The sequence below is a fragment of the Cherax quadricarinatus genome, chromosome 11 (assembly GCF_038502225.1).
Source record: "Cherax quadricarinatus isolate ZL_2023a chromosome 11, ASM3850222v1, whole genome shotgun sequence".
NCBI lineage: Eukaryota > Metazoa > Arthropoda > Malacostraca > Decapoda > Parastacidae > Cherax > Cherax quadricarinatus.
In genome coordinates, this window is record NC_091302.1 from 53,907,958 (window position 1) to 53,920,465 (window position 12,508).

Sequence of the window (12,508 nt, forward strand, 5' to 3'; positions counted from 1 at the left end):
GAACACAAAAGGAAAGGGAACAACTGAAAGTGAGAGCAAGACAAAACCAGTGGAAGGAAAGAGAGACAGGACAGGCAATGACAGGAAAACTCAGCCTTTGGGGGAACATCAAACACAAATGCTTACAGAAACCTCTCAACCCCTGTCACCACATATCAACCAAACACAGTAAACAGAAATGAACCTCACTCCATAGCCACGACCCCCCTAAGCACTAATTCCACAATCAAAGCAGCCTCCTATAATATTCTGCCCTGCCTCCCACCCTCCCAGCCGACTCCTTCCTCTTCCATCTCCCAAAATACAGTAATGGAAAGGAAGCTAAAGATATGGTACACCAATGCAGATGGAATAACAAATAAGAGTGAAGAGTGGCAAGAATGCATCATTGATGCATCACCTGACACCATAGCACTAACAGAGACAAAACTTAGAGATAACAGATGCAATTTTTCCACCTGGATATCAGATTATGAGGAAAGACAGCGAGAACAGAGTAGAAGGAGGAGTAGCATTGTTCATAAAAAAACCAGTGGAGTTTTGAGGAGATGGGAGCAACGGAAAGAAGGAAAACAGACGACTTCATTGTAGGAACACTTCGGACTGGAGGTCCAATGGTGATGATAGCAGTGATGTATAACCCACCGCTTAACAGCAGGAGGACAAGAGAAGAGTATGATGTGTGCAATAGGGCAATGGTGGATACACTAGCTGAAGTGGCCAGGAGGGTTCATATGGGTAGGACAAAATTGCTTATAATGGAGGATTTCAATCATGAAGAGATTGACTGGGAAAACCTAGAGCCACATGGAGGACCAGAAACATGGAGGGCTAAAATGTTGGAGACTGTATTGGAGAACTTCATGCACCAACATGTTAGAGATACAACCAGAGAGAGAGTAGAGGATGTTGCAGCAAGGCTGGATCTCATATTCACCTTGAATAAGTCAGACAAAGGGGATATCACCCACGAAAGACCCCTTGGCGCTAGTGATCATGATGTACTGAGTTTTGAATATCTTGTAAAGTTAACAGTGGAGAACGCAGCAGCACGTGAACAAAGGGAAAAACTGAACTTCAAAAAAGGGGATTACATAGGAATGAGAGGTTTCCTGCATGAAGTGCAGTGGGAAAGAGAACTAGTTGGAAAGACAGTAAATGAAATGATGCAAATAGTGACCACTAATTGCAGGGAGGCAGAGGAAAGGTTCATACCAAAGGGCAACAGAAAAAACGGTAAGACCAGAGTGAGCCCATTGTTTAACTGGTGGTATAAAGAGGCCAAAGCCAAATGTGCTAGAGCATGGAAAAGGTATAGAAAACAAAGAACTCAAGAAAACAAGGAGTTGAGCAGAAGAACCAGAAACGAATATGCAGGGTTAAGGAGAGAGGCCCAGAGGCAATATGAGAACATAGCATCAAAAGCCAAATTTGAACCAAAGTTGTTATACAATCACATTAGGAGAAAAACAACATTCAAGGACCAGGTAATCAGGCTGAGGAAAGAAGGAGGGGAGCTCACAAAGAGTGACCAAGAAGTATGTGATGAACTAAACAAAAGATTTAGAGAAGTATTTACAATAGAGTCAGGAATGCTTCCAGCAAACTGTGAAGGTAGGGTGCACCAGCAGGTGCTGGACACAATACACATAACCAAGGTAGAGGTGAAGAAACTGCTAGACGAACTCGATACCTCAAAGGCGGTGGGCCCAGATAACATGTCTCCATGGATACTGAGAGAGGGAGCAGAGGAACTGTGTGTGCGGCTGGCGGCAATCTTCAGTATATCTATCGAAACTGGGGAGTTGCCTGAGGCGTGGAAGACAGCACATGTAGTTCCAATTTTTAAGAAAGGGGACAGACAGGCAGGGTTAAACTACAGACCAGTGTCACTGACTTGTATAGTATGTAAAGTCAAGGAAAAGATTATCAGAAGAGTGGTGGAACACATTGAAAAGATTGGGCTCATACATGAGAGTCAGCACAGCTTCAAAGATGGGAAATCCTGTGTCACAAATCTACTTGAGTTCTACGATAAGGTAACAGAAGTAAGACAGGAGGGAAAGGGATGGGTAGATTGCATCTTTTTAGACTGCAAGAAGGCTTTTGACACAGTACCACACAAAAATTAGAGGAGCAGGCAGGAATAACGGGGAAAGTACTGCAATGGATCAGGGAATACCTGACAGGAAGGAAACAACGAGTGTTGGTACGTGCTGAAGTGTTGGAGTGGGCGCATGTGTCGAGTGGGGTTCCACAAGGTTCAGTCCTAGGCCCGGTGCTATTTCTTGTATACGTGAAGGACATGGCGGAAGGAATAGATTCGGAAGTGTCACTGTTCGCTGATGATGTGAAACTGATGAGGAGAATACAAGTGGGCGAGGATCAGTTAAGATTACAAAGGGATCTGGACAGGCTACAAGTATGGTCCGACAAATGGCTCCTGGAGTTTAACCCCAGTAAGTGTAAGGTCATGAAGATTGGGGAAGGACACAGAAGACCGCAGAGTACAGGTTAGGAAACCAACAGCTGCCAACGTCAATTAAAGAAAAGGATCTTGGGGTAAACATTATAACGAACATGTCCCCCGAGGCACACATCAATCAGATAACTGCTGCAGCATATGGGAGATTGGCAAACCTGAAATTGGCGTTTAGACATCTGAGTAAGGAGTCATTCACGACATTGTACACCGTGTACGTAAGGCCTATACTGGAATATGCAGCGCCAGTATGGAACCCTCACTTAATCAAACACGTCACGAAATTGGAGAAAGTGCAAAAATTTGCAACACGATTAGTCCCGGAACTGATGGGTATGTCTTATGAGGAGATGTTAAGGGAACTCAACTTGATGACACTAGAGGATAGGAGGAATAGAGGGGACATGGTAACGTATAAAATACTGAGAGGCATTGACAAGGTGGACAGGGATCGAATGTTTCAGAGATGGGATACAGAAACAAGGGGACACAATTGGAAGCTGAAAACCCAGATGAGTCATAGGGATGCCAGGAAGTATTTCTTTAGTCTTAGAGTTGTCAGGAATTGGAATAATCTGGAGAGTGAAGTAGTGGAAGCAAGTTCCATAAATAGCTTTAAGAAGACGTATGACAAAGATCATGGAGCAGGGAGAGAGAGTGAATTAGTATCGACCAGTGAAGCGGGGCCAGGAGCTATGACTCGACCCCTGCAACCACATATAGGTGAGTACACTCACACTCACGCAATGTATATGTCGCGCCGAATAGGGAAAACTTGCGATTTTGGCTTATATAGCAACGCTCTTCTTGCCGAATAAGGCAAGCGAAAATTTGTGTATGAAATAATTTCACAGTAATCATTTTGAACCTAACGAAAAAATATATTTCATTGTGTTTGTTTATTATTAAATTATTGTAAACTTATCTAAAATATATTTAGCTGTATTAGGCTAAATTAAATTGCGCTTGTTATAATAAAGTTAGTTGAGTTTTCTAAGGTTCTTTTGGTACAAAATTATAAATTTTTACATAACACAAATGAAAAAAAATATATCTTGAAACGTATAAGAGAAAATTTTAGAAGAAACTTAATTTTAAATGAGTTCTTGCTAATTGAACAAATTTACCTATTCGGCACGACATACACACACACACACACACACACACACACACACACACACACATATATATATATATATATATATATATATATATATATATATATATATATATATATATATATATATATATATATATTCTTTCTTTCAACACACCGGCCGTATCCCACCGAGGCGGGGTGGCCCAAAAGGAAAAACGAAAGTTTCTCCTTTTACATTTAGTATTATATACAGGAGAAGGGGTTACTAGCCCCTTGCTCCCGGCATTTTAGTTGCCTCTTACAACACGCATGGCTTACAGAGGAAGAATTCTGTTCCACTTCCCCATGGAGATACGAGGAAATAAACAAAACAAGAACAAGAACTAGAAAGAAAATAGAAGAAAACCCAGAGGGGTGTGTATATATACGCTTGTACATGTATGTGTAGTGTTTACCTGGACCTGGAGTTTACCTGGAGAGAGTTTCGGGGGTCAACGCCCCCGCGGCCCGGTCTGTGACCAGGCCTCCTGGTGGATCAGCCCCTGATCAACCAGGCTGTTGCTGCTGGCTGCACGCAAACCAACGTACGAGCCACAGCCCGGCTGATCAGGAACTGACTTTAGGTACTTGTCCAGTGTGACCTAAGTGTAAGTAGAAGTAGCAAGACGTACCTGAAATCTTGTTGTTTATGAGACAGAAAAAATGACACCAGCAATCCTACCATCATGTACAACAATTACAGACTTTCGTTTTACACTCACTTGGCAGGACGGTAGTACCTCCTTGGGTGGTTGCTGTCTACCAACCTACTACCTATATATATATATATATATAATCTTCCAGCAAGCGTGCATGGGCGTATTTGATATGAGTGAATGGAGACAAATGGTTCTTAATACTTGACATGCTGTTGGAGTGTGAGCAAAGTAACATGAAGGGTTTCAGGAAAACCTGCAGGCCGGACATGAGTCCTGGAGATGGGAAGTACAGTGTCTACACTCTGAAGGACGGGTGTTAATGTTGCAGTTTTATAACTGTAGTGTAAAGCACCCCGCTGGCAAGACAGTGATGGAGTGAGTGATGAAAGTTTTTCTTTTTCGGGCCACCCTGCCTTGGTGGGAGTCGGCCGGTGTGTTAATAATAATAATAATAATATATATATATATATATATATATATATATATATATATATATATATATATATATATATAACAGTCGCCGATGCTTATTTGTGTTTTATGACAATCTATACCTATTTTCTATAACAAACTCAACAAGAAATCTGATTACTAAAACGACTGACTACATTCTCAGAATCTTATTAGTAGTCTTTACTTTAGTGTAGCTTATGCCCTCAAGGTAACAATTTGAGATGTGACAGACAAGAAGCAATAAGACAATAACAGAGAAAAGCTCCTCTGGTATTATTGTGTTGAGGGTCTCACACAAGTACAGTAACACCAGTCTGGGTAGTAACGACCTTCACATATATGTTAGGCTGCTCCACTTCTTAAACAACCACTTCCATTTCCCACTCCTGTGTCAATACAACCAAATTTTTAAGCTATGTGATGTATCTCCTTCAGTGACGCTACTTACCAGGTCGTTCGTCTCGTTTACAATTACTGTGAAGTCAGTGATTTACTGTACTCGCTGTTAATTTGAATCCATTATTATAAGTTCGTCTTCGATATTTTCAGCACTTTATTTGTATCTCACACCCTCAGGGACCTGGACTCGATTTCCAGCAGCAACAGCAACACTAAAATGGAGGAATATAGCAAATAATATTGTTGCAGTAATAACACCAGGAGGCAGCTCTGATGAAAATTCACACTCACGCGAGCTTTTAAATCTCTGCACAAAATTCAATTTAAACCAGCAAATAATAGAGCCTACTAGACTGGAGAATACACTAGACCTCATCTTCACTAACAATGATGATCTGATAAGAAATGTCACCATATCAAAAACAATATACTCAGATCACAACATAATTGAGGTTCAGTCATGTATGCGTGGAGCCCCAGACCGACAAAATGAGATTAGTCACGAGGGAGCATTCACCAAATTCAACTTCAATAACAAAAACATAAAGTGGGACCAAGTAAACCAAGTCCTAACCGATATAAGCTGGGAAGATATACTAAGCAACACAGACCCCAACTTATGCCTAGAACAGATTAACTCGGTGGCACTCGATGTATGCACAAGGCTTATTCCTCTAAGAAAAAGGAGGAGTAGATGTAAAATAGAAAGAGACAGGCGCTCCCTTTACAGGCGACGGAAAAGAATAACAGAGCGGCTAAAAGAGGTCAATATATCTGAAATGAGTAGGGAGACACTGGTCAGAGAAATAGCAAGCATCGAACTTAAGCTAAAAGAACCCTTTAGGAGTCAGGAATCGCGGGAAGAACAAAAAGCCATAAATGAAATCGAAAGAAACCCAAAGTATTTCTTCTCCTATGCCAAATCAAAGTCGAGAACAACGTCCAGTATTGGGCCCCTACTTAAACAAGATGAGTCCTACACAGATGACAGCAAGGAAATGAGTGAGCTACTCAAGTCCCAATATGACTCAGTTTTTAGCAAGCCGCTAACCAGACAGAGTCGAAGATCAAAATGAATTTTTTATGAGAGAGCCACAAAATTTGATTAACACAAGCCTATCCGATGTTATCCTGACGCCAAATGACTTCGAACAGGCGATAAATGACATGCCCATGCACTCTGCCCCAGGGCCAGACTCATGGAACTCTGTGTTCATCAAGAACTGCACGAGCCTTTTCCATCCTATGGAGAGGGAGCATGGACACGGGGGTCGTCCCACAGTTACTAAAAACAACAGACATAGCCCCACTCCACAAAGGGGGCAGTAAAGCAACAGCAAAGAACTACAGACCAATAGCACTAACATCCCATATCATAAAAATCTTTGAAAGGGTCCTAAGAAGCAAGATCACCACCCATCTAGAAACCCATCAGTTACACAACCCAGGGCAACATGGGTTTAGAATAGGTCGCTCCTGTCTGTCTCAACTATTGGATCACTACGACAAGGTCCTAAATGCACTAGAAGACAAAAAGAATGCAGATGTAATATATACAGACTTTGCAAAAGCCTTCAACAAGTGTGACCATGGCGTAATAGCGCATAAAATGCGTGCTAAAGGAATAACAGGAAAAGTCGGTCGATGGATCTACAATTTCCTCACTAACAGAACACAGAGTAGTCGTCAACAGAGTAAAGTCCGAGGCAGCTACGGTGAAAAGCTCTGTTCCACAAGGCACAGTACTCGCTCCCATCTTGTTCCTCATCCTCATATCCGACATAGACAAGGATGTCAGCCACAGCACCGTGTCTTCCTTTGCAGATGACACCCGAATCTGCATGACAGTGTCTTCCATTGCAGACACTGCAAAGCTCCAGGCAGACATCAACCAAATCTTTCAGTGGGCTGCAGAAAACAATATGAAGTTCAACGATGAGAAATTTCAATTACTCAGATATGGTAAACATAAGGAAATTAAATCTTCATCAGAGTACAAAACAAATTCTGGCCACAAAATAGAGCGAAACACCAGCGTCAAAGACCTGGGAGTGATCATGTCGGAGGATCTCACCTTCAAGGACCATAACATTGTATCAATCGCATCTGCTAGAAAAATGACAGGATGGATAATGAGAACATTCAAAACTAGGGAGGCCAAGCCCATGATGACACTCTTCAGGTCACTTGTTCTATCTAGGCTGGAATATTGCTGCACACTAACAGCACCTTTCAAGGCAGGTGAAATTGCCGACCTAGAAAATGTACAGAGAACTTTCACGGCGCGCATAACGGAGATAAAACACCTCAATTACTGGGAGCGCTTGAGGTTCCTAAACCTGTATTCCCTGCAACGCAGGAGGGAGAGATACATGATTATATACACCTGGAAAATCCTAGAGGGACTAGTACCGAACTTGCACACGAAAATCACTCATTACGAAAGCAAAAGACTTGGCAGACGATGCACCATCCCCCCAATGAAAAGCAGGGGTGTCACTAGCACGTTAAGAGACCATACAATAAGTGTCAGGGGCCCAAGACTGTTCAACTGCCTCCCAGCACACATAAGGGGGATTACCAACAGACCCCTGGCAGTCTTCAAGCTGGCACTGGACAAGCACCTAAAGTCAGTTCCTGATCAGCCGGGTTGTGGCTCGTACGTTAGTTTGCGTGCAGCCAGCAGCAACAGCCTGGTTGATCAGGCTCTGATCCACCAGGAGGCCTGGTCACAGACCGGGCCGCGGGGGCGTTGACCCCCGGAACTCTCTCCAGGTAAACTCCAGGTAAAGTATGAAAGAGAACTAGCCGAAATAGAAAACTGTATATTAATCAGTTGCCAAGGATGTACAATACAAAAATGTGTTACGGTGTATATTTTCTTGAGAGTGAGGGCGTCAACTGACGTATAATGATATCTGCACAGTTAGCTTACCTTGGGCATGACAACTCTCTTCTTTATTTACTTTATCACTTTAATTAACAGTTATTGTCTTCATCATGCCTTGACTTGCATCACCATACCAATAATACTTTTAATGTACCCTGCTTATTCACATTTAATAGTCCAAACATCGTCTGATAATTTATTTTCGATTTGTGGGTCGTGAGGGTTACTCACACAATCACGTACGTGACGAGGTGTCAGCGTGGGAGCTTGTTTACCTGGAGTTTACCTGGAGAGAGTTCAGGGGGTCAACGCCACCGCGGCCCGGTCTGTGACCAGGCCTCCTGGTGGATCAGCGCCTGATCAACCAGGCTGTTGCTGCTGGCTGCACGCAAACCAACGTACGAGCCACAGCCCGGCTGATCAGGAACTGACTTTAGGTGCTTGTCCAGTGCCAGATTGAAGACTGCCAGGGGTCTGTTGGTAATCCCCCTTATGTGTGCTGGGAGGCAGTTGAACAGTCTCGGGCCCCTGACACTTATTGTATGGTCTCTTAACGTGCTAGTGACACCCCTGCTTTTCATTGGGGGGATGGTGCATCGTCTGCCAAGTCTTTTGCTTTCGTAGTGAGTGATTTTCGTGTGCAAGTTCGGTACTAGTCCCTCTAGGATTTTCCAGGTGTATATAATCATGTATCTCTCCCTCCTGCGTTCCAGGGAATACAGGTTTAGAAACCTCAAGCGCTCCCAGTAATTGAGGTGTTTTATCTCCGTTATGCGCGCCGTGAAAGTTCTCTGTACATTTTCTAGGTCGGCAATTTCACCTGCCTTGAAAGGTGCTGTTAGAGTGCAGCAATATTCCAGCCTAGATAGAACAAGTGACCTGAAGAGTGTCATCATGGGCTTGGCCTCCCTAGTTTTGAAGGTTCTCATTATCCATCCTGTCATTTTTCTAGCAGATGCGATTGATACAATGTTATGGTCCTTGAAGGTGAGATCCTCCGACATAATCACTCCCAGGTCTTTGACGTTGGTGTTTCGCTCTATTTTGTGGCCAGAATTTGTTTTGTACTCTGATGAAGATTTAATTTCCTCATGTTTACCATATCTGAGTAATTGAAATTTCTCATCGTTGAACTTCATATTGTTTTCTGCAGCCCACTGAAAGATTTGGTTGATGTCCGCCTGGAGCCTTGCAGTGTCTGCAATGAAAGACACTGTCATGCAGATTCGGGTGTCATCTGCAAAGGAAGACACGGTGCTGTGGCTGACATCCTTGTCTATGTCGGATATGAGGATGAGGAACAAGATGGGAGCTAGTACTGTGCCTTGTGGAACAGAGCTTTTCACCGTAGCTGCCTCGGACTTTACTCTGTTGACGACTACTCTCTGTGTTCTGTTAGTGAGGAAATTATAGATCCATCGACCGACTTTTCCTGTTATTCCTTTAGCGCGCATTTTGTGCGCTATTACGCCATGTTCGAAGTCATTTGGCGTCAGGATAACATCGGATAGGCTTGTGTTAACCAAATTTTGTGGCTCTCTCATAAAAAAATCATTTTGATCTTTGACTCTCAGTCTGGTTAGCGGCTTGCTAAAAACTGAGTCATATTGGGACTTGAGTAGCTCACTCATTTCCTTGCTGTCATCTGTGTAGGACCCATCTTGTTTAAGTAGGGGCCCAATACTGGACGTTGTTCTCGACTTTGATTTGGCATAGGAGAAGAAATACTTTGGGTTTCTTTCTATTTCATTTATGGCTTTTAGTTCTTCCCGCGATTCCTGACTACTATAAGATTCCTTTAGCTTAAGTTCGATGCTTGTTATTTCTCTGACCAGTGTCTCCCTACGCATTTCAGATATATTGACCTCTTTTAGCCGCTCTGTTATTCTTTTCCGTCGCCTGTAAAGGGAGCGCCTGTCTCTTTCTATTTTACATCTCCTCCTTTTTCTTAGAGGAATAAGCCTTGTGCATACATCGAGTGCCACCAAGTTAATCTGTTCTAGGCATAAGTTGGGGTCTGTGTTGCTTAGTATATCTTCCCAGCTTATATCGGTTAGGACTTGGTTTACTTGGTCCCACTTTATGTTTTTGTTATTGAAGTTGAATTTGGTGAATGCTCCATCGTGACTAGTCTCATTATGTCGGTCTGGGGCTCCACGCATACATGTCTGAATCTCAGTTATGTTGTGATCTGAGTATATTGTTTTTGATATGGTGACATTTCTTATCAGATCATCATTGTTAGTGAAGATGAGGTCTAGTGTATTCTCCAGTCTAGTAGGCTCTATTATTTGCTGGTTTAAATTGAATTTTGTGCAGAGATTTAAAAGCTATTTTCCTCCATTTTAGGTGCCTTAAGTTGAAATCCCCCAGGAGCAAGATGTTGGGTGCAGGAGCTGGAAGATTTTCCAGACAGTGGTCAATTTTTAACAGCTGTTCCTGGAATTGCTGGGATGTTGCATCCGGAGGCTTGTAGACTACCACAATGACTAGGTTTTGGTTCTCGACCTTTACTGCTAAAACTTCCACTACATCATTTGAGGCATTAAGCAGTTCTGTGCAAACAAGTGACTCTGCAATGTACAGGCCAAGCCACCCCCCCTTTTTGCCTGTTCACTCTGTCACATCTGTATAGGTTGTAACCTGGGATCCATATTTCGTTGTCCAAGTGATTCTTTATGTGGGTCTCAGTGAAAGCCGCGAACATTGCCTTTGCCTCTGCAAGCAGTCCACGGATGAAAAATATTTTGTTGTTTGTTGCTGGCTTTAGACCCTGCATATTTGCAAAGAAGAATGTCATCGGACTGGTGGTATTGTTGGTACTGGGGGGGGGATTTTTTTTTCCGGCATTAGTATCTGTATCTGTTGGTTTGTGTTTAGTGGGGTTCCACAAGGGTCAGTCCTAGGTCCGGTGCTGTTTCTGGTATGAATGACACGACATGGCGGAAGGTATAGATTCAGGTGTCCCTCTTCACAGGCAGATGATGTGAAGCTAATGTGGAGAATACAAGCGGACGAGGATCAGGTAAGACTAGAAAGGGATCCGGACAGGCTGCAAACCTGGTCCGACAAATGGCTCCTGGAGTTTAACCCTACTAAGTGCAAAGTCATGAAGCTTAGGGAATGACAATGAAGACTATGCTAGGGGGTCAAAGACTGCGAACCTCACTCAAGGAAAAGTATCCTGGGATGAGCATCATATCGAACATCAAATAACTGCTGCAGTATATGGGTGTTTGGCAAATCTAAGAATAGTGTTTTGACATATAAGGAGTCATTCACGACACTGTATACGAGACTTCTGCGCCAGCCTTCGTTGGGTATGGACGTCTCTCTCTCGCCTGAGTATCAGTGACAAATTTTCACCGTTCTCTCTGGGACGCTTGTCCTCATCAATTTTGCCTGCAGGGCACTCTACAGGAGGGGCACCTGATCATCGGCTTACTTTTAGTCAGCTCCATTTTTTTCCCGTTCTCCGGAAAATTCTTTATCGGTCTTTGGTGGGAAGCCGATTACTGAACTCAGGTGGGAGTGTGGGCATCCCTCTCTGCTGGGGTTTGGCAAGGGGGTCCACCGGATCTGATTGGAAACTTTAAGTTTCTATCTCTATTTACAAAGGAACTTTTGTTCCTTTTCTCTCATTGCCCAGCCTTGGGCAACAATTTTTCCTCGTACCATCGAGAAGACGGGCTCGATACGGCTTATGCTGTCAGTGGCCCTGATAAACCCAGCTCGATCGCTAGCGCACTCAGCTCACACACTGAGGTCCGGAGATCGAATCCCTGGTACGGCTGGAAAACATTAGGACGTGTTTCTTAAGACACTTGCTGTCTATGTTCACCCATCAGTATAAAATGGGTACCTAGGTGTTAGTCGACTGGTGTGGGTCGCATCCTGGGACACAGCTGACCTAATTTGCCGAAAAAGCTCTGCATAACAAACGGCTTTCTATATAGTAGTATGTCATTGATGTCAGATAGGCCTGTATACCTTGTACATGTACTTGTAGAAATAAAGATATTTATTATTATTATTATTATTATTATTATTATTATTATTATTATTATTATAAAGAAAGAAAGAAAGAACCCAACAAAGAAAGAAGACACTGTATACCTTTATATCAGGCCCATGCTGGAGTATGCAGTACCAATATGGAGCCCACGCCTAGTCAAGCATTCGACAAATTGGAGAAAGTGCAAATGTTTGCAACAAGACTAGTCCCAGAGCTAGGGTATGCCCTACGAGAAGAGGTTAAGGGGAACTCAATCTCACGACACTTTAGGATAAGGGGGAACATACATATAATATATATATATATATATATATATATATATATATATATATATATATATATATATATATATATATATATATATATATATATATATATATATATATATATATATATATATATATATATATATATATATATATATATATATATATAGAAAATGTTTAATATTGCAGATAGGGTAAGGCAGCTG

At 42.6% G+C, this 12,508-nt stretch overlaps 1 protein-coding gene across 1 annotated transcript in view; it reads left to right on the forward strand.

The window, feature by feature from the left end:
• Positions 1-12,508, forward strand: part of CalpC (calpain C) — a 105,735-nt gene that overhangs the window by 53,336 nt on the left and 39,891 nt on the right. The window lies entirely within an intron of this gene.